A 23,584-nucleotide genomic window follows, 5' to 3' on the forward strand; every position below is an offset into this window, starting at 1 on the left:
TGTTCGTACGGCTCGATGGCCAGTTTCTCAAGAAAGAGATGAGGATTTTAGGAGGACTGAAGAAACCTTACCACATTGGCAGAAGGGGAGCGTAATAGTTTCACCAGAGAGTGTTCAGGAATGGTTATCACGAAGTGAGGCTAGAAGAGATGCAAGGGTATTGTGATAATCTCTCAGGACAGATTCAGGGAAGTTGTAGGAGTATGGTAAATAGAGTAGAGTCAATACATAAGTGTGTAGACAACATAGGTGAAACACTTCGATCTCCAGAGGCTAGGCACCCTACTTGTGACACCAGCACTTGAGAAAGGCCCCTTATCAATTCTGATCTTTTGAAGGGAGTGTTGGGATTGTCTTATCACCCTAACATTAGAGAGGGAGAGCAGGACATGTTCTCTAGAACTAATTAGGAGACCCCGAGCAACAGAGCTTGAGTAGTTGCCGTTTCAGGGAACACGTGGTCAGCCAGATCCCAGGATGGGATCTTGTGAAACTATAGGAGGGTTGACACTACATGATAGACTCATGACGGAGATGAGAGTTCAATCAGTTCTGCATGGCACTAATCTCAACCCTAATGTGAAAGTCTCTGAAGGAGAAAATAGTTGGTACAGTGCTGTACTCTGTGTGGATAATTTAGCAGGATAGACTGCAGGTTTAGTTGCACAAACAACTCCATGGCCACAGGAAGGGTCTTTTGATTCACGTGATATGTCAAATGTGGAGAACTGCATTCTTTATGGTGAGGGAGATACAGATTGGGATTATCCCTACATGCGGAAATGTTTGCATGTGTGGCAAAAATAAGCAGACAGCACAACCCCCAACGTTCTGTTACTCCTGTATAGAGAATGCCCCTGGCACGTAAGGGACCTGGGGCACCTCATTATGTTCCTTGGCCAACAAATGGACAAGGAAAATATTTCAAAAATTTTTATAGCGGCTTATAGAGGAAGCATGAAAATGGATTAGGTCCTCTGAGAAACAAACTGCAGGCATCGCCCTGGCAGTAGGGGACATAAAGAGTTTACTTAGCTCTCTTCCAGGAGATGAGGCAGATACTGTCTGCCATAAGGCTGGAGTGAGAAATGTTACCCTCACTGAGACTAGGTATGATGGTTCTCGATTCAACTTAGTCCGGACAGTAGTCTGGGATCGGCTGAGGAAAATGTATCCTGACAGGCCAGAAATTGGGTCCCTCATGGCTCATTCAATGCACCCAAATGAGGACCGCATTCAGTTTCTTAACCGGATGAAAGAAAAACTGACCCAAGAAGTAGGTCAGGGTTGGGAAGTAACAATGAAAAAGGGTTTACCCTCTGATATAGAGGAAAATCTAGACAACATAGTGGCATTGGAAGCCAAACCCTGGACAGAGATACAAGCACATATAACACATTTTTGTAAGAAGAAACGGAGAAAGAGAGGAACAACTGGAGGAGACAGAGAAAGCAGCAGTCAAGTTGATGCAGCAAAAGTTGGCAAATAAACAAGCAGTGGAAGGGTCTGTAGTAGCAGCCACCACTCAAATGACTGCAATGTCTATGGGTTCAGTCCCATGGACTGCCCAACAACAGAGCCCACAACAGCAGAATAGTGTAAGGGCACAAGGAAGAAGTAGGGGAGGATGAGGAGGTACAGGAAGGGGCAGGATAGATCCCCATGGATCAAACATGTAATTACTGTCACAGATACGGACATTTCATTAACAATTGCAAGACTAAGAGGTGGGATGAACAAAGTGAAAGGACAGGGGTTTACAATCAGTCATGGAACTCAGTATTGCAGCCAGTCAAACCCACAAATAATAGGTGTACCTCAGACGCCACCACCAAATGTGAAGCAAGCAGTAATGCCGCAGGTGCAACAAATGCTGCCACAGCAAAGTTACCAAGCACCCCAAACAGCAACTCGAACTCAAAGTGGGCAGGGAGGTGTGATTGTGAGAGGAGGAAATCCCATCCAAACAAATTATGTGGGAGGATATATGCAATGAAGGTGCCCACAGATGAGTTCCATATGTCCAGTATTGTCAGTGAAGCACAGGCCAGATGAGGAACCCACTGTGACGGTAGCTAACAATAACAAGAGGTATGCAATACTCTTAGATACAGGAGCAACCCAATATTGTATTAGAGAGGGGGACCTTCCAATTTCTAATAGATCAATGGACACACAAGGATATTCTGGGGTGGTAATAAGGTTTCCATCTACTAAACAAGTGGAGATGGAAATAGAAGGGGGGTACATTGATGGCTGTTTACTCTTCTCTCCGGCTGCCCCAGCTAATCTATTGGGGAGAGATCTCATGGCTAAATTAAACATGCCAATACATTTTAAGCCTAATAGTGCTATGGTTTGTTCTACCCCTGCAGTTCCGCCTTCCACAATAATGGTTGTAGCAGCCTATTCTTTTACTGGAGGTCAAATAAGAGAGTGGTCCACTGATATAGAATCACTTACCACAGCATTATATACAGTAGCAGAAACACCAGAGTTATTGGGAAGGGAGGTTCAGTTACTCAAAGAGTTCCTTTTCTGACACAGGCAAGATTTTTGGATACCTGACAATGAGTTGGTATTGCAAATAGAGGCCTTCGAGAAAACACAGATGTATGACACTCTGATGACCTGTGATCACAGCCATGTCTTATGGACATAGGTTATATTCATTGAGCCAGGCAAAATAGTTAAGGAAATACTGAATGATCAACTGTTTGATGATGATTCCAAGAAAACAGGATGACATTCCGTTGAGAACAGTATTGGAAGTAAAGACACCCACACCAGGTAGAGTGGTTGATTCTGTCAGGGATGCAGATCATTTTCAAGTACCAGACACCTTGTGGACTAAGGTTACCCATTGTGCAGGCCTTATTCGTGCTGCTACTCTATTCAGAATTACATTAAAGGAAGGTGCAATCCTTTCTAGGATGAGGCAGTATCCTCTTTCAGAAGTAGCAGATGAGGGCATCGCACCCACTATACAGGCATTGCTAGAACAAGGAGTAATTTACCCTGGAGTGTCTCCTTGTAATGGCCCTACTTAGCCTGTTAAGAAATCCAAAGGTAATACTTGGCGTACGGTTTAAGACCTGTGCCCCCTGAACGTTGTAGTGGTACCAGAATTCCCAATTGTTCCCAACAACTCCATTATCTTGACAAATATTCCTCAGGATGCTACATTTTTCTTTTTCATAGATCTCAAGAATGCTTTCTTTAGCATCACTCTCTATCCAGACAGTCATGATTTGACAGCGTTCTCCTATCGGGTGTCTCAGTATTCTTGTTTGCCTTAAGAGTATTGTGGAGTACTCTAGCAATTGTAACAGAGTGGTAAAAAATGACCCGTCCAACTTTCAGTGTGACAGTACGTTGTTGCAGTATATCGCTGACATTAATTTGCAGCCCTACAGAACAACAGTGTAGGAAAGATACTCTCTCTTTTGGTTACTCTTGCAAAGAGAGCATACAAGGTAGAGAAAGGCATAGTTCAGTATTGTCAGGAGGAGGTCCATTACCTAGGACAGTTCTAATCGAAGAGGAACTCCTCAGAGCGCAGCATCTATACGTCAGATGACCGAGACAGAAACTGTTAAGGGAGTGCAGAAGTTTCTTGGCTTTTGTAATAATATGAGACAATGGGTCTTTGATTACGGCACTTTCATATCACCCTTGCTGACTTATATTAAAAAGGCAAATAACAGAAACGATCAGATAACGTGGACACTAAAAATGAGGGAAACTTTTCAAAAATTGAAGCCTGAGATAACAAATGCCCCAGTTTTGGGGACCCTTGATATCACTAAGATTTGGATAAGAGGAACCCCAAACACCATCTGACCCTGGCATACTTCAATGTCACCTTCAAACCCCTGCATAGGGAAGACATATGCATATCGAAAGAAGACGACGAACTGTGAACTACCCATGTCTGGATCTAGCCCCAGTGAAAAAATGGTCGCGAGCTGCACTCCAAATGAAGGCCTTGACCCTTGAGTTTGGGCTAAGGTCAGCCAACTGTAGAACTAAATCGAACAAGGCAGGGGCATTTACATTCAATAGAACCAACTTCATTAGTCACATTGAATACCCCGATAGACCTGAGGCTTTGGCGCAAGGTCGAGGGCATGGAAATTTGGGAGAAATTAGAGAGTGACCACAATTCCGTATGTCTTAGCTTGTTGTCTGAGGTGTAGACAGTCTGTGTCCTGCTCACATAAGCTAACACAGGATGTGGTACTAACAGTAAACGCCGCTTTAAGTGACATCATCTAGCCACACAGGAGGACACTCTCCCACGTATCAATTTTTGTTTTTTTATTCTGTTTATTCAGCATTTTCATCTATACAAGTATCCTTGCAGTGCACAATAATAAAGGGCAACTGTGCTTCAGAGCTTGGAGCATTAGTCTTGCAAAGTTATCATATATGCTCTTAGACACACACGTCTCAGAGACCACGAGGGCAAATCTCGCCTTTGGAGAATATAGAACAGAATTGCAAGGTGCATTGCAACAGAAGACGACAAGCATTAAAAATGCAATAGGTCTCGCATTTACAAGAGTTTGAGCTATTAACATTGCAAATGGCAATGCCTTTTATTTTTGTTTTTAAAAGATAAATAAAAGGCATTGTCATTTGCAATGTCAATAGCTCAAACTTGCGTAAATGCGAGACCTATTGCAGTGCAAATGCTTGTTTATTTTTAGGAGAGGAAAAGCAAATTTCCCCTTTCCCAGAACCAGACCAGGATGGTACCTGGTGTGAGCGGATGCTACTTTAGTCCACTTATTACCTCTAAACCTTTTTTCAATGTTAGCTCAGAAACCTACATTTCGTAAATGCAATAACTAACGTTTTTGTATTGTGCTTTGTGTTGGCAACCTCGACATTCACATGGGCCCCGCATAAGAAGCTGAGAAAAAAATGCATAAGTCAGTCTGATTAATATAGTGCGAAAAATATTTCCTGCTAAAAAGACGTTTCGTCGCATCTCAGCTATTAATCTCCCCCTGCAGAGACGTTTTAATGCATGGGCAAAGTGGGCTCTGGCCCAGGGCCCCAGCCTTTCAGGGGGCCCCCTGACAGTCACCTCCATTCTCCAGAGTTTTGCCCTAATGACCTTGAATATTTCCTAAACAGTTTGTTTTAAATTCTGTTTTCCATTCATTTATTTCTTATGTACCTGATGTGTGAGAGTCTAGTACAGCCATTTTGCAGAGAAATTTTGTGTTTAGGTTTCATGCAATATACATAAAAAACGTTTATTTTAGATCAAAACAAGGCCTAACATATAAGAAATGGGAGGGCGTCACAGAGATTATTTGCAGTAATATTAGTGAGCTGCTGCTGTGTTACAATATTGAAGACACACAACTATCCCTGAATATTAGATGTAAACACATTCAGGGCCTTATTTATGAGAAGTGATGCATCGCTGTGTGAAAACAGGGATGCGTCACTTCTTAGTGCGCCCTCGTTGCGACATGATGGATGTGTCATATTTACTGTATGACGCATCATGTCGCAAGGAGTTACAGATATGTCAGTATTTCTGACGAATCTGTATGCGCAAAAGTGATGCATTGCTGGGGTGTGTCTGAAAATAGACGCAACTCCAGCAATGTGTCCTTTCACATGGGGCAAGCCCCATGTGAAAGGGCCTGCATCAGTCTTATGCCTGCTGTGTGGCAGGTGTAAGATATTGACGCAATGGCGTCCTAGAAGTGGCGCACTGAGTTCTCATAGATTTCAATGCGCCACTTCTACGAGGCATTTTGCGGGGCAACACCGACCCTGCATACATTATGCCTGGCGCAGGTATAATGCGGTGCAGGGGTTTACAAAGTGAAGCATCTCCCTAGATGCGTCACTTTGTAAATAGGGCGTAACATTGCACATATTTTATGCTGCCGGTGCGTCACAAAAAGTGACGCACCAGCGACATAAAAGTGAAGCAAAGCCTCATAAATAAGGCGCTTAGAATTTGGACGAGTGTTCCTTTGCACTGTCAGGGACCTAATGAAATGAAATTGTGTATTTAATAAAGCGCGCAGCTACTCAGACTAGAGTGTCCTGGCGCATGACAGTGGGAGGAAAACATGCGTAAAAGACCCATCAGTTATCAAAAAGCCAGGTTTTTAAGTTCTTTCATGAAAGAGAGTAGGTCTGTGGTTAGTCTCAGAGACTCAGGAAGGCTATTCCACAATTTTGGGCCTAGAAAGCCGTGGGCTCTGCCTCCAATGTGGGCACAGCATATTTTAGGCATGATGGCCAGGTTGGCATTGGAAGAATTTAGAGGTCTAGCTGTTCTGTAGTGATTAACGCGCTTATTTATGTAGCCGGCTCCTAAGCCATGGAAAGCTTTAAAGAAGATGGTCATTGCTTTGAAGCCGATCCGTTCTTTTATGCGGAGAGACTTAAGAATAGGGGTCATACTAGATCTGGGTTTAGGTCTCAGGATGGCTCTGGCCGCCGCGTATTGCACCACTTGTAGGCGCTGGATAAGGGATTTGGGAAGACAGAGGTACAAGCTGTTGACATAGTCAAGCTTTGATGTCACCAGAGTCTGCACCACGATCTTTCTGCTATCAAGCGGTAACACTGGCAGGAGTTTTGTTTAGCATCCAGAGTATGCCAAAGCAAGTGCCATTTAGATTTTGAATTTGAAAGCACATGGAGAGTGTCTTGTCTATGACAATTTCTATGTTTTTGACTTTCTCCTTTTCAGCGGGCGGGGGCGGCAGATCTTTTGGCCACCAAGCGCTCCAGTCAGGCGTTTATGGATTACCAAAGAAAACAACTTTAGTTTTGTCAGGATTGCACTTCAGCTGATTGATTTTAAGCCAGTTAAAAACCTTTGTGAGGCAAGACCTAATCATTGCCCCGTCAAAGTCAGTTCCTATTTCACACGTAAAAATCAGTTGAGTGTCATCAGCATAGGAAACAATTTTGGCACCCTCTTCCTCTACCAGAAATGCGAGGGGGATAGATATATATTAAAAAGGGTAGGACTGACAATGGAGCCCTGAGGGACACCTACATTCATGGCCGGAACTGGGGATGAGAAAGGGGGGAGCCAGATGTCCTGAGATCTATTTGCCAAGAAGGATGACATCCATGTTAAGGCGATCCCCCCCAGACCGATGTTAGCAAGTCTCTCCAGGAGCCTCTCATGTGGGACCATATCGAAGGCCGCCGACGTATCAAGCAATATCAGAACAGTCTTGCCTCCCTGGTCCAGCTTACCCTTGAGAAATTCAGTCACTTCCAGCAGAGCGGACTCCATACTGTAGTTAGCCCTAAAACCGTATTGGGACTCATGAAGGAGCTTCCCATCTTCAATGTGTTTCTGGAGGGCCTTGTTTGCATGCTTCTCTAGTACTCTGGAGAGGGTCGGAAGAAGGGAGATTGGCCTGTAGTTGGCAGGGTCCGTTGGTTTGGCGTTAGCCTTTTTTATCAGTTGAAGAATCTTAGCATTCTTCCATAATTTCTGCATTTTGCCTGAGGAGAGAGAAGCATTAAAGAGCTGGTTTACTGTGGGGTTTATGGTGGGAGCTAATAGGTTCAAGATATTCCCTGGACATGGGTCAGTAGGAGAGTGAGACTTAATGCTTTGGAGAGGGGTCAGTGACTCTTCAAGCTGAAACTCAGGGAAAGCTAGTAAAGATGGAGGATCCAAGAGGTGAGATTTGCTATTAGAACTAAGGTAGAAGGTCAGTTCTTCCTCTGAGATGTTAGTGAAGGCTTGTTGGATCATGGAGATCTTTTTGTGGAAGAATTCAACTATTTAGACCATTCTTCAGTGCATGGCCCTTCCTTTGTGCCGGCTCTCAGGGCAGTAAAGGATTTAACTATGCTAAAGATTTCCTTACTCTTATTTTGAGCATTTTATATCTTGGTTTGAAAGAGGTTTTTCTTGGCTGCCTTCACGAGAATGTAATGAGCTTTTAAGGTGTCTTTATACACCTTCCTGTCCTCAGGTACATAGGATTTACGCCATTTCCGTTCAATTGTTCCACAATTTCTGTTGCGAGATCTAAGGGAATCGTTAAACCATGGAGCTGGTGGGGCTGAGCTCTTTGAGGAGCAGCAAACAACCAGTACCACTGCATCAATGTTGTTTTGGAGCAATGAATCTATTGAGAGGGCGTCCGAGTCGGGGCAGCCAGACAGCTCTGGTGAGGAACGACCGAGGGCGTCTGCTACCATCGGGATGGATATTTTATGGAACGTCCTGTTATTAGAGACCCTCTGCCCTGTGTTAGCTCAAGGGGCTGTGGCAGAGTTGGGAATGACGAATTTTAATAGGAGGTGGTCAGACCAGGTAATGGGAAGAGGTAAGCTTACTGATATGTCAAAGTTGTGAACGATTTGGTCTAGGGTATGGCCCTTCTCATGGGTGGCCAAAGAAACAGATGGAAACATGTTGCAGGCCTGCAGCGCCTCCAACAAGGAAATTGTTTGAGGGTCTTTTCTATTGTCCATATGTATATTGAAATATCCCAGAATGAGGCTGTTGTTGTATTTTAAGGCCAGTGAGGTGGTGGCTGTATTAAGCGTAGTAATAACATTTCCAATAGCACTTGGAGGTCTGTAAATCAGAAATCCAGCTATGCTATGATGGGGGGATAAGGTACAGCAGAAGCCTAAGCAGTCTAGTTTTTTATTGTAAATTATGGCAACACCTTCCTCCTTCCCATTCAATCGGTCCCTCCTAAGAATGTTATAACCCGTAGGGATGGCCGAGGTGATAGTAGGGTTGGAGGCTTCAGACAGCCAGGTCTCAGTGAGAAATAAAAGATCAGACTGTTAGTCTAAAAGTAGGCCATAAATGTATGGTTTGTGCTTTTGTATAGAGCGACAATTTAAAAGGGTGGCCTTTAAGTCCTCTGTTTTCTTATTGTTTTTACACTTATTGTTGCGTGGGAGGACATTGGGAGCGAGTTTCCTGGGCTGGAGGAGAGTCCAGTTGCACTTATTGCATCTAAAGTCTACCTCCAACCTCAGATCAGCGGCTGTACAGTAACATAATGGTAGCCGCCTAAGGCTAAGCAGTTTTTCCCTATTGCAATATAGTGGAAGAAATTCACCGGAGGGGAACTGGGCAGCATGGCCGGCGCCAAACGCCTCTGGACGCAGACAGGCTTACCTTCGGCGCCAGCGGCGCGCCAGTTGTGCACGTCCACTTAGTGCGTCCGTTTGCATCGGGAATATATAGGCTAATGCCTATGATGCAAACTGGATCGCCAACGCAGCTGAGGAAGCGGAAACTGCATAGGCATAAGTGAGGAGCCCGATAGTAGCCCCAGCCCTCCGCACAATCGGCGTATAAGCCGCAGCGGACCAGGACTGGAGGAAAAGCGAGATGCGAATCGAAGCAGCTAAGGAGGTGTAGGCAAGCAGAATCAAGTAAAGTGCAAGTGCGCATAGGTAGGAGAAATTGTTAAAAAGCACAGAGTAATTCAGCCAGACATATACAATTCAAAAAGTAACAAAAACCTAGTAGCAGGGCAGGAAACACTAAATCCTACAGCTATCAGCTGCGCGCATCCGTTTGCATCGGGAATATATAGGCTGATGCCTATGATACAAACTGGATCGCTAGCACAGCTGAGGAAGTGGAAACTGCGTGGGCGGAAGTGAGTAGCCCGATAGTAGCCCCAGCCCTCCACACAATCGGCGTATCAGCAGCAGCGGACCAGGACTGGAGGAAAACCGAAATGCGAATCGGAGCAGCTAAGGAGGTGTTGGCAAGCAGAATCAAGTAAAATGCAAGGGCGCATAGGTAGGAGAAATTGTTAAAAAGCACAGAGTAATTCAGCCACACATATACAATTTAAAAAGTATTAAAAACGTAGTAGCAGGGCAGGAAACCCTGAATCCTACACCTGTAAGCTGCACATGTCCATTTACATCGGGAATATATAGGCTAATGCCTATGATACAAACTGGATCGCTAGCGCAGCTGAGGAAGCGGAAACTGCGTGGGAAACGGGCTCAAATTAGATCATAAATTCAAAGGTGTCCTGAACAGGGGCCCCCAAAATATGTTTGGCCCAGGGCCCCCCAAATCCTTAAGATGTCCCTGTCCCCCTGTACTCTGGGGCACACAGACTTGCCGCTTCGATTTACTGCTTGGTGTAAACTACTTTAAAATTTCGCCCAGCAGGTCGTCAGCAGCGGGAGAGTGAGGAGTGCTCTCCCCTTCCCTGAGGAACTACGCCTTCCCCCACACAGTGCCACCAGAGGAACTGCAAAGCGGTGTTTTCCCCTGGACTAGGAGTCCTGTTACTACCAAGGAAGCGTCCGAGGCCCTGGTAGCTGAGCCAGAGGTTGGGGGGCGGAATGGCCCTCCTTTTTCACGTCGACGGTGGGAGTGGTGTTGGCTCCCGCGGGGAAGGGGGGGGGGGGGGGGGGAAGAGAGCCTCAGAGCGTGGAGGTGCCCGAGAGAGACACAAACAGCAGAGGCGGTGGCGGAGTTTCAACGCGTCCCGAAGCCCTATTAGCGTCTTGTAGTAACCGGGAAGGGGTTTTCTAGTAGTAACTGCACCTGGTCCGAGATTGGTGGCGGCCGGGGCACCTGTGACATTACGGGGGCACACTTTGTTTCTCTACTCCCTGACAACAGCAGAGGGGGCCGTTTCACATACTACTGCAGTAAAAAGATCACGGGGGCAAACCTCTACCGGTGACATCGCCTTGGGGCTTGCTTTAAATAGTGACACCATTGTCAAGATTACACGGGGAGTGATTCTGTGGAGACCATGGATATTGGAGTCTGAACTCGGACAAGACACGATCTGATTGTTTAGTGGCTCTTACGATACCAGTCAGGAGACCAGGGTAGATGTGCTCTGCGAGACTCAGGTTAAAGATTGTACCCCAGTAATCCAGCCCTCAAAAACCTGCCTCGCTTAAGTAATCCATGAAAGGGATTGTATCCCTGGCCCCCAGTACAAGGAACAGCTCTTTGTTGATGTGATTTATGTACTTATTGGAGCCCGCAACTTGCTTAATTCTGCCGCCAGCTGCCTCCCTCTGCCAGAGGGGACTCCAGCCCCCAGTAAACACCACGCCTAGAAGCCAAGCGGACGCCATTACGCCATGACGTATTTGCTCGGCTTTTTCTGCCGGCCTCGCCTGCCAAAAGGTTTCTTGTCTTTATGGGGCCATGTGTTTGATAAGAAACGTTTTGCGACGAACGCAAAGCCGGCGAGGCCGTCCGAATGGGACGGCTCAGAAAACCAAGCAAATACGTCACGGACACCTCTTTTCCAATGGCTGGCCACCGTTTAGCATAAACGGTGATGCCAGCCAATGGAAAAGAGGGGCGGGGCTTAATGCCCCTTACAGAAAATACCCACATCTCATTAAATCTCGCCAGCGAGACTGCGCATGCGCACAGCCTACGCCAGGTGAGACCTAATAAACCAACAGATGGGGGGAGGGGGGTAACCAGCCTCGATCTTTTGGTACAGAAGTGGAGACGGGCCACGTAAGTTTGTTCAATTAATGAGCCAAGTGCTAATCCCCATTGCTCAAGGTTTGGGGGTGAGTGGGTGCCTCAATCTCCACGCTGGACCGCATGTAGAGCCGAAGCGGGCCACACATGTTTCTGGGTCAGGTTTAAGGGGGTAGGAGGTCCCAGTACGCTGCCAGTTGCTCCTGACAAAACACTGCATCCCTGAGCCACTCCTCTCTCTGTGAAGCCAGGCATTTTCCCCCAATTCATCGAAATGCGCCGCTTTGCAAGCAATAGGAGTATGGCCACAAGTTTTTTGCCTTCCTTTGGCAGGTCTTTCACATAACCGAGCAGCAAAGTCAAGGGGGATCTCTCTAAATGCGTGTCAAGCATCAGCTCTATTGCATTGAAAATAGTCGTCCAGTAATGTTGAATTTTGGGACATTCCCAGGCTAAGTGGAGGAAGGTCGCCGTGGGGTAACAGCATCACTGGCAGCATGTCTCATCTATCAATCCCGCTTTGTGGCGCCAAACTGGTGTTCTATATAGTCTATGGAGAAATTTAAAGTGAATGAGAGACTGAGCTGATAGTTCGGGGAAAGTGCCAGTATCTACGCGCAGCAGAAGGTCCACTGCTTCTGTGTGATTGAGATGCCAAGCAAGACCGCCCACTCCTGTAGGGTTTTCTGGGGTGCGTATAGGCACAGTGCATATCTGTGTATAAGCACGTATTCAGCTTGCGCGGTGAGGGGTTCTCCAAAAAGCGCTCAAGTGTATGAAATGTGGGTGGCGCAGCAGGAATGGAGGGGAGATCAGTGCACATTGTAGCTTGCAGCTGATAGTATGTCATCTGTTCCAGTATAGTCAAGTCCTCCCCCTCCTTCATCTGATGCAGCTCAATAAAGTTACCCTCTGGAACACATCTCACATTTTGGTGAGGTGCAGTTTTCTCAACCGAACGCAGGGGCGGCCTCTGCCAGGAACGGCAGCGCAGGCTGCCCTACCAGGGGTACTGCGGGGGCATACAATACCTCCAGTTGCGTTCTATGGCGCAGCTTGTGCCACGCCCACACTGTACATTCCACCATGTCCGCACAAACACGGGGACGGGCCTGAACACTGTACATTGCTAGGTGGAGTGGGAGCAGAGCTGCTTGATCGTGTTCGGGCGCAGTGTGCACCATGAATTGTGTGGGGTATACCCAGTGAAAGCTAAACTGCGCCTGGGCGTAGCAGTAATGTGAAATCAAAATCAGGGGTGCCAAGTCCGCCATGCTCAAATGGTAAGGTAAAGCATTTCCCAGGAGATTCTAGGCTGTTTGCTAGCCCATGCCAGAGTGATCATGTCGGATCGATATCTTCTCCTGAAGTAATTAAATAGAGCTGGAGATTTGCGGAGCAGTAGAAGAGTTTAGGCAGAACCACCATTTTTTGCAAGGGCCAGCCTGTCACGGACAGTGGCAGGGTAATCCAACTCTTTATACGCTGCTCAAGCCCGTCCATTAGTCGGCCATAATTAGAGTGCCATAACTCCTCAGCGTTGCGGTTGATCCAGATGCCCAGGTACTTCACTGGGCCTTGAGACCACTGTAGTGAAAATTCAGAGCGGACTTGATTCGTGACTTCTGTCAGCGGAAATATCAATGTTTTTGCCCAGTTTATCCGTATCCATAAGAGCCCACCAAAATTCTGGGTCACCAGTATTAGGACTGTATATCAAGATTAGTCTGATTGGATGCCCCCCAATGACACTGTCATCATTGTATATCTTCCTAGTTTATCACACAAGCTTATGAGCGCGCACCAGTGCAGTCACTTCCGGATGAGAATGGCCACCCCCAAGCATAATTGGAGTAGCATGCAGCATGTCTTTTGCCCATCCACCCTGCGCACAGTCGCCCGCATGTGTGCTCTGTGAGGTGCAACTCCTGCAAGAAGCAAATGTCTGCATCATGGTGATCAAACTGTTTGGCCACCATTCTTCACTTGCGCATCTCATTCAGTCTCAGGCATGCTACTGTGTGGCAAAATGAGCAGAGACTGGTCAGGGGAAAGAAAGAGAAGAGAAGAGAAAGGGAGCGGGACGACGACATGCTAAACAATCAACATCAGACAACACCCTCCAAACAACGCACCCCCCGCCCCCTCCAGTCCCCCAAACAGGCTGAGGATTAGTCCCCGTCCTACCACCACCCCAACATATATCTTGAGTTTCACATGACTTGGGATACATCCCTAGGGAAGAACTGTCTAGGAGCAGGGCAAACCAGCCAGGAAAAGCTGGGCAGCAGGGCAAGATTTTTAAGTGGTGCATCCCCGACCTATCTCACGCCAGGCAGCCCCAGCCAGCAGCAACAACAACAAATATACTGCCAGTAGGATGTTTAGGGGGAAGATCTCGGTCTTTTAGGGCAGAGTGATCTGGCCTCCAAATCCTCGTTCTTTTTCCTGATCACCTCCAGTACCTTTTTAATGCTGAGGAGTTTTTTACGGGTGGTCCCACTCTCCATCATAATCATTAACTTTATTTCGGTCATATGACCATAAAAGTACAAGTACATACAATTCACCAGTACAGAACTATTGAATAAATAATAAAAAAAGAAGAAAAAAAGTAACGATAATCAGTTAAAATTAATACTCAATTGCTTAATATTTAGAAAATACAAGTGACACAAAGCATTAAGACACAAGATGCAACAAGGGCCAATCTCAGGGAAATAGTGAACAACAAGGCCCACTATAGAAGCTTAGTGGTTGGCATAACGCTAAAAGGGTAAACCAGTTAAAATCACGACTTACACATTTACACAAGAAATAAATATATAAAGATTTAAAAAGTACATACATTTTTTTTTTTACATTGTCTAGAACGTTAGTGTTGCAGTTTCAGGACAGACCTTCGAATTGCCCACATAATATAGAGAAACTTTGCTACTGCGCAGGCTACCAGCAAATTAGCATCAGATGCGCAGCTCCTCAAGATGGCACCGAATACCGAAGCATTTACAAACGGGAGCTAGCCATTTGGCTCTCGGCCGCTGGTACAGTGGGCAGGCAAAAAATATATGACCAATAGACTCCACAACACGAGGACAGCCTGGGCAATACTGTGAGTCAGTGGATGGCAAACGCCAGGAAGATGTAGGAGATCACAAGAAGTGAGCCAAATCTAAATTGCATAAACAGCTTCCTATCCTGGGGGATCGTGATATCCTCGAGATAATATTCGAATGAGGCAATCTGTTTGCACTTCATAAACTCTTTGGTTAAACGGCCCCAGAGCGAGTATTAAAGGGAGGACTGAGCCAACCAATGCCAGTAATGTTTCTTTAACATTTCCTTGGTAGGCAGCCCTTCAGGATTGATTCCCACAGTCCCTCTAGACCGATTGCGGTAAGCAGAGATTTCACCTCCTTGAGCCAAGAAATCTTTTTAAATTGATCAAGTGCCTGCACTTCATAGAGGGTAGCAACATATGGAGACAGCTCTGGGGTGGATTTTAAACAGAGCCAAAATAGCAAGGGCCGTAAACTGGCCTTCTCAGTAATGGTAGTTCGTCCCATGTTAAGCCTTCGTTGGTGAAGGGTAATCTGCGGGAGTGAAACTTGATCCCTGTAGTCAGCAAACCTTCCATCTTCTCGAATCCCCACAATTCTGCTCCATACAACACTGAGCTTATTGCCTTACAGTCATATATATGGAGAGGAGCTGCTACTGGTTTACTATGGGAGGACCTATGCTAGTTGATCAAGGTCCCAGTTATCTGTCTATGTTGCAGAGTACGCTTCAATATCTGGGGCTTCCAGGACATGTGGTCGGAGAGAGTGATCCCCAATAGTTCAACTTTAGAAGCTTTGTCTTGGAATTGTTAACCTCCAAGCCCCGAGACTCACAAAAGGCCTTGAATCGGTCTAGAAGCAGTTGTAATCCTCTAGGGGTTTTGGAGACTAATAAGGTATCATCAGCGTACAGCAAAGTAACCACTTTGTCGCCTCCTAGGGTGGGGGCGTCTGCGGGGACCACAGAGAGCTACTGGCCTACTCCATTTATATATAACGAAGAGTGTGGGTGCCAGTACACAATGTTGCCGGACCCACTTGTTGACTTTAATTTGATCAGTAAGCTGTCCTTGATTGCCCCAGCGAACCCTTGCGCAGTTAGATTCATGAAGGTGGATGACACTCTCATCCTCTAGCGCTGAGGTGCGTTCAAGGCATTCTCTTCATGGTTTGTGACTTTTTGAGTGGTCAAATCTGTCGATTTTATTATCAGTGGCAGTGAGAGACAGCTTGAGGCCTCAAAACATCTCAGATATCCAGTTTCGGGGAGGGAGGGTTGCCCCTATATGGCGGGGGGACCTCTGCGAGCTTGCGTTGCTCGAAGACCAGTTTCGCCTGCTTGGCATCAGCTTGCCACATTCTGCTGGTGCTTGCCTCTTCAAGGGCTTCCGATCTCGGGGCAAAGTCATCAATTGGTCTCCCAGTTGCCCCAAGCAGAGGAACCACTGGTCTGGGCCGAGCGCCCGGGGCCTCGAATTGCACCCGCGGGCCAGGAACGCTGCAAGGATAATTATACCAGAGTCCGCTAGTGCAAGCAAGGGCAGCACACTGAGCCGATCCATGTAAACAAGGGCGTCCGCCAATGATGCGTGCTAGCCCCAACTTTGTTTTCATCTTACCTAAATAATGTAGTCCAATTTCTCTTCTCTCCTCATATCCCGCAGATGCCCCCCCTCCCTAGGTAAAGCGAAAATCTCTACACTCCTGTTTGTCGATACCTTACTGGTATCAAAAACCCCAAGCGGTCTCCAGCAATTACTAAACCAATTCAAGGAATTCTGCCTGATGTGAGGCCTGGAGAGAAATACAACAAAGACCAAATATATGACGATTAACCCACATAAATCATACAGGGGAAGGCCTAGACCGGGAAGGGGGGGGGGTTGTAGCACTAGAAAGGATATACACCTTTGGGTATCTGGGCATAAAATGTACAGCCAGTATGTCTTGGAAACCTCAAGTGGAAAAGTCGACCATGGAGCACAAGCTAATTTTTGGCATGCTGTTGAAAGAACACCACGCATCCACTAGTAAACCAGTTGCAGCCACACTACAGATCTACGACTCAAAAGCAGTGGGCTCTGACTTTTAAGGGGCTGAACTCTGGGGTTTTGTCAACCCTGCTGATTTGACTAGAACTGAGGAAACTAGTACTCTTGCCTCCTAGCACCCCGCTTTACCCCCCAATGGCTTGATGTGGGTAGAAAATCCATTCAAGATAGAGCTAGCTTGTGCCAACTGTTGTTTTGGAGGAGAATCAGACCTACACCTGAAATGTCATCCTATGCCAATGCACTCCAGGAAGTCATTAATTTAGACAGTTCAAAAAATATAGCATGGATCAGCAACGTAAGAAAGATGTTGTCTTCCCTGGGAATGCAAGAGGTCTGGGATCTCACCACCCATTCCCTCCATAGAACAATTGAATGCACGGCACTGAGAGTGGGTAGCACAGAATACCATGTATAGGATCTGTGGTTTTAATTAGTTGTCACTGTGATCGCTTGAACTGGCTAAATCGTACAGTTACTGTTTTCAAAGAAACATTGCTGAACTAACCAGCCAGCGTTTTGCTGTTTTAATGTCTTTTCACTAGGAACCTTTTGTATCTATGTTGTATGTATTTATTTTCCATCTGGTGTATCCAATGTGATGTTGTTCAAAACGGTTATGGCACTGGTTGCCGGAATAAGGTTATTTACTAATATAACTGACATTGGAGTTTGTTTCTACATGCTCAAGCGTTAGTCTTACACGAACGCATACTTCAGTCAACTATTTAATCATTGTAATCCTTGAACAATTGAAACTCAGAACAGACTAATGATCCCTCTTACAGCTGGTCAAAACAGGTAATCGGATATGGCATGGCCAATGATTTGGAGGGCTGATTGTTTAATACTGCTCTTTAAATACAGATTAAGCATTATTTACAAAAATCGTTGTATTCTACTGATTTAACATACGTTTTCCAAATAATTCCTCAAGATATTTTGACTATTAACTGATCTCAAAGCAATGTTATTTAAAATATCGTCATTCAATTCAGACACAAAGACTATTTCACAATGTTCGGAACCGGCGAACTTCTTCTCTAGCAAATGTTCTGCAAATAGTAAAACAAGGCCGAAGAATTGAGCCAGTTCAGTATCCATGCTTTAACAGTCTTTTAAAGTATGTACTGTGAACTTGTCCAGGGCTGAAGTGGAAGAGGAAAACATTTCCTAAACCAATCTTTTAATGATGCAGTAATCAGAATAGCCTGAACTAGGTTGATCCCTAAAACTACAAGACTCGTGTAGAAGTTTGTTGGACCTGGCCTTTTTTGCAGGGTTATCCCCAAGCCTTTTGCCTTCCTCTTCTTCTTACTTTTTTGTTGTCTTTAGGACTCTGGACAATTTACCAGGACTAATCACTGCTAAAATGCATGTGCTCTCTCCTTCAAGCAAGGTATGATTGGTTTACACCTGTTTGGCATATCTGATGTACTTGTAAGTTCCATGTAAAGTGTCATCCCATATACCCAGGTCCTGTAAATTAAATACAACTAGTGGGCCTGCCCCACTCTTGTGCCACCCACAGAAGTAGCCTTTCAAACCTGTCTTAGGCATACCGCCGCAGGGCCTGTGTGCGCAGCTTACTGTCACTTTGACTTGGCATTTGAACCTACTTGCCAAGCTTTAAATTCCCCTTTTATTACACATGAGTCACCCCTAAGGTAGCCTCCAAGTAACCCTTTGGGCAGAGTGCGGTGTAAGTAAAAGGTAGGACATGTGCCTTTATGTGTAGCCTGCCCAGATAGTGAAAAACAGCCTATTACATGTTTCACTGCTGTGAGGCTAGCATTTGGAAATTCCCATACATACTTTTCTGTGGTAATTCCTGAGTAAAAAGGAGTGGCGTTGCCATGATTGGTATGTTTAGAATAGTGGTGATAAATCCTACTTACTATTGAAGTTGGATTTTAAATTACTATTTTACAAATGCCACTTTTAGAAAGTGTATTACAAAAACAATGGTTCTTGTGGACAATGTGCGAATACATTATAATTAGTTGCAAATGACAAATTTAAACCGAGGAAATAGGATGTTAAAAGGAGGAATGTTATACATAAAACAAAAAGTCCAATTATTATTCTGTACAAGAAATGAATGTCTGTATTGAAAAACAGTTTTACTCTGTGTCCCATGTGAAAAAGAACCAAAAAAGAAAATGTGACAATACAATAGGGTTTCTTAATATACAAAAACCACCATTCACAAAATAAGCAATGTCCTATACTGGCCACTTTTTAAATTTAAAGAGGCCGGATTTGGTTCATTATAACATCAGTCAACAACATTTTGACCCCGAAAAGGATGGGGGCAGGGGGTCTCATCAGGCCCATTAAAATAAGGGACAACTGGTGATTCTATGTCAGGACCGGAGGCTCAGATTATGCCTCCTTCCAGTTACCAACTACATTTCTCATGAACAATGGGGAAAACACAAAGTCTCAACAGGAGTCCTTCCTCACTGTCCGCACTCCAGCCAGCCAGCATAGTCCCTTCACGCTGTTTCCTCTTCCTCTTTATTCGCTGCCCAGCAGCAAGATAAGTCGTTTTTTATTCTTCTCTTGTTTGGGGGTTGTAATGTGATGTCTTTGGTGGCATTTTGTAGCGCCTTTAGGATTTTCTGTTTGGCAGATTCCCTGTGAGTTGTGGGACACTTACAGCATGCCTAACGCGACTGGTGTTCCCCTTGAGGTGCGGTGTGGTCCTCCCACCACCAGGGGAAGTAGTGCGCTCTCTATGGGCAGGGCGAGTCAGGCACTGGTATTAGAGTCCTGACGAGCGCTACCCTTGAGAGTTTCGCGGCATACTGCCACCCGGTTTTATGCCCGTTTTTCGGGTCTGCATTGCCCCACTTGGTGTGAACGCCCTTGCTGGGTGTATGTATTTTTCAGGTTTGAACACCCTGTGGGGTCGTAGTTGCACCGAGTAACGAGGTGCCTGTGGGACACTGTCCCGGGTGGTTGCCCTGTGATCAAGAGGGCTGCTGTGCCCGTGGGGCTTTGCCCGCCAATTGTGCCCCCTCGGCCACCCTAATCTGTCTAGGCTCCCTCCCAGCTGCTGAAATTGTGCCTCTCCGTGCCTTAGAATAGTGCTTGCGCACCAAGCTGTCTGTTGCTCCAGTGTATCCCTGCAGAGCCATACTAAACTCATCATGCAGGCTGAACAGGATCAATATCAGGAGGAGGATCCCATATCTAACCTCCCCAGGGATGATGATTTCTATAAGGCAGTGGATGACTCCATCTACAGGGCTGTCAACCAAGCCATGGAGCCTTTAAAGCAGCGCCTGTCAGCGCAGATATATAAGGAGTGCGCTAAATGGGCTGCTCCCCAGCAAGCTACCCCTAAGTCCCCTCCAGTGCCTCAGCCTACTTTCCCCCTGCCAATAAACTGTGCTCCCAAGGGGTTGATGTAGATGTGTTTGCACGTCTAAAGCAGGCTTTCTTGGCTCAGGTGCCCCACAGCGTGACCCTGTGCCCCCCGCGGACTGCACCCAAACGCCTCCACACACCGCTTCCCCCAGACCCCTTTGACAATGGCGATTCCCCCAGCGACACGGATAGGGAAGCGGGTTACTCTAGGGCTAGGCTCTCGACCACCACTCCTGTCCCGTTTGGGGGGGGGGGGGGGGGGCACTGACATGTTGGACCCAGACGACATTGTCCACCCTAGGTCTACGGATTGGGCTCCCGGGGATAAAGTAGCCCAGTATATGGCAAGCTGTATGCGCAAGCTAATGGACAAGAAAGCTCGCAACCGCTTTCGGGTGGAGTGCCCCGGCCCCAGTTTGGAGGGGAAGGTTACCCTAACGCCCCAGATAGACCCTAAGATGGCAACCTTCCTGGTGAAGTTTATAAGGGACCCTAAAAAGGGTATTGATCGCTCCTGGCGCACATGCCAGGACAAGCTGCTGGATGCAGTGGGGCCTGTCACCAAAATTCTTGAAATGGCAGAAGAGGCCAAGGTATCTGGTGCCCTTATCTCCCCGGAAGTACTCCAATGCTGTCCAATGGTTTGTTGGCTAGCCCCCTCGTTTCCCAGAGTCTCAGGACCAGTAAAGATTCTGCCTGGTCAATGCCTTGCCGTGGGTCTCTGAGTCCGGCAATTGTAAGATTTTAAATCAGCACGTGGTGAGCGCTTCTCTTCTCTCTCACGGCTGACATCCAGGTCAGAAGCAACCTCTGGGGTGCCCAGGCTGAAGGGGGCTGCACTGTGTTTTCGGCAGCTGCACAAGTCAATTGTGAGTTCCATGGGGGAGGGGCAATAATAGGAGTGTCTTCTTGAGCACACACTTGTTTAAACTCACCACTTCACCAATTACGTTTTGGTGTAATGGTGCTTAATATCGCAAAGCCAACATATTGGTGTGGCACAGAGGTGCGCTCATCGGGATAAAGCAGCTCGATCTAATTGCAACCCACTGTTTCTACGAAGGAGTGCACCTCTTCTGCGGTCAGGAAGGCAAATCTATCTATCCAACACTGCAAGTAAGTACTAGAAGTCACTGACTGGAAAATGGCCTTGTTGGCAACAGATTCGGTGCTATATTACAGAAGGGAAGATTAAGGTCAGAGCTGAAGGACATAGCGTAGAGGCTCACTTGTATACTCGCTCAAAAGTGCAGAGGGGTGAGGAATAGATTGCTTCACTATAATGTTGTACTCGAGCCTGCAATCTGTGTTAGCTGGGCTCTTCAATGGTCAATTGCAGCTCTCTCAAGCATAAGAGACAAGGTTTGCTAATCTCCAGAATGACAGATAGGCTCACTAACCAGGGCTCCCTAGTGACTGAAGATTATATCTTGGTCCCACTTGTGTGAAGAAGCTGTCAACCCCATTCATGCATCCACAACTGTTGAGGTGCCAAAATTGAGAAGCTGTAATCAAGAAGACTCCAAACTATCAATTAATTTCCTTGCTGCTGTTCCCATTTTCATATGTCCTATGTTGTCTGTGAGATTACACATGCTGAACCAGCACCAAGGGCAGAAAGAAAGCATGTGTCAAACGAATTACTCTTTACAAAGAAACAAGCTTTTGGCACAGCCAATGGTCTTATCTAAGCAAAAGCTATTGGCTTTGCCAATGTGTTTTAGCCATGTTGTGCACCAGAATGGCTGCTGTTTAGCATGGCTAAAGGTAAGTGGCGTGGAGTATAGTGGCGTGGAGTATAGTGGAGTGGAACAGCGAAGAGTAGAGTGCTGTAGAGTGGAGTGGCAGAGAGTGTTTCGTATTGGAGTGGCATAGTGGGGAGTCACAGAGTGGCGTAGAGTAGGGTGGATTGGTGTAGAGTGCATTGGCGTAGAGTGCTGCAGAGTACAGTGGCACTGAGTGCAGCGGGACAGAATTGAGAAGCGTACAAAGCAGCATCATAGAATGCAGTGGCATCATTTAGAGTGAGGCATAGTAGAGTGCAATGGTGCACAATACATGGTGGAGTGGTGCATAGGCATAGAGTGCAGAGGTATAGAGTGACATAGTAGAGTGGCGCAGAATTGAGTAATGCAGAGAGCAGTGGCACAGAGCGCAGAGTACAGATGAATGGCAAAGTGGTGCAGAGTAGGGTGGTGTAGAGTTTAGTGCCATAGAGTGCAGTGGCCTAGAGTTGGATGATGCAGAGTAGAGTAGCATAGAGTGCTCTGCCATAGAATGCAGTGACGTAGAGTTCAGTGGGGGAGAGTGCAGTCTTGCAGAGTAAAATGTCAGAGTGCAGTGGTGTAAGGATGAGTTGATTAAAGAGAAGTGGTTTAAAGTACAGCAATACAAAGCAGAGTGATTTGGCATAGAGCACAGTGGCATAGAGTGGAACAGAGTGGCGTAGAGTGCAGTGGCGTACAGTAGATTGTTTAGGAGTGGAGAGGTACAGGGTAGAGTACGGTTGCATAGAGTGTAATGGCATAACGTGGTGTAGAGTAGATTAGAGTGGCGCAATTGAGAATAAAGAACCTCTTAACTGACCTATATTATTTGTTCAGTCTTAATCACTTATTTTTAGCAAAAACCCCAGAATACAAGATTACTCAAGATACATTCAAAATTTCTTTTTGTTATTTTGTTTTTTTTATTTATAGCAAATTTATAAATAGCAAAACATGCATGTGTATTCTATTGACATATACTTGATATATACATAATACATTCTTACAAACAATATTTCCACATTAATTAAATTTCATAGGTACTAATAATTGTAGAAAACGACACAATTTGAAAAAAACCTTGTGGAAATGAACCCCCAAGAGAGAAAGAAAAAGCCGTCATATCAACATTCTCATCAAGACAATACCAGGCAAAGACCCAGTGAAAACTAGAAAACAACGTGAAACATTTTGGATTTTTCACTTGGACACTGTACGCAAAGGCCTTAATGAGGAAATTATCTGGCTAGTCACAGAATAACCTACACATACTGTCCCCATCTTCTAGATCTACCTGACCGATTGACTAACTGATTTTTTCTGATTTACATTAGTTGATTTTTTTCTTAATTTTTTTTCTTGCTAATCTGTATTAAAATCTAGTTAGAAAATGTCCAGTGAGCATTACTAACACCTTATAATGTCAGGCTCGCCTCACATAACAAAGATAACTAGCCTCTGATAAAGATAATATATTTCTGTCTCCCCACATAAACACTGATCCCAGGAAGGATCTATGACATAGATGCTATAAAAACTTTAAACGAATTAGTTTGCCTCACTAAAATTCACAGACTAAATACACTATTTAGCTACGACTTGTCCTTCTTTCGAAACCAATAAAGACCATCCCAAGATGGCGCGTATAAAAAGCCTTTACTGGTCGTTATATTTTTGTGTGACTATACACGCTATTTAGCGTTTATACCTCAATAGATAGGAACATATTAAGTAACACATATATATGACTGAGTATTATTTCAGAACAAATCCTTAAGTACCTCGAAATAAGGCCCAGTATATACTCATACGCTTCATACTTAAATGGTTGGGGGTTGTATATATTGCCCTCAATATTTTCAA

At 45.7% G+C, this 23,584-nt stretch overlaps 1 protein-coding gene across 2 annotated transcripts in view; it reads right to left on the minus strand.

Annotated features, from left to right (window-relative positions):
• The window catches only part of LOC146866579 (tyrosine-protein phosphatase non-receptor type 9-like), a 998,267-nt gene that overhangs the window by 800,832 nt on the left and 173,851 nt on the right, over positions 1–23,584 (minus strand). The window lies entirely within an intron of this gene.

This window comes from Triturus cristatus, chromosome 2_1 (assembly GCF_964204655.1).
Source record: "Triturus cristatus chromosome 2_1, aTriCri1.1, whole genome shotgun sequence".
Taxonomy (NCBI): Eukaryota; Metazoa; Chordata; class Amphibia; order Caudata; family Salamandridae; genus Triturus; species Triturus cristatus.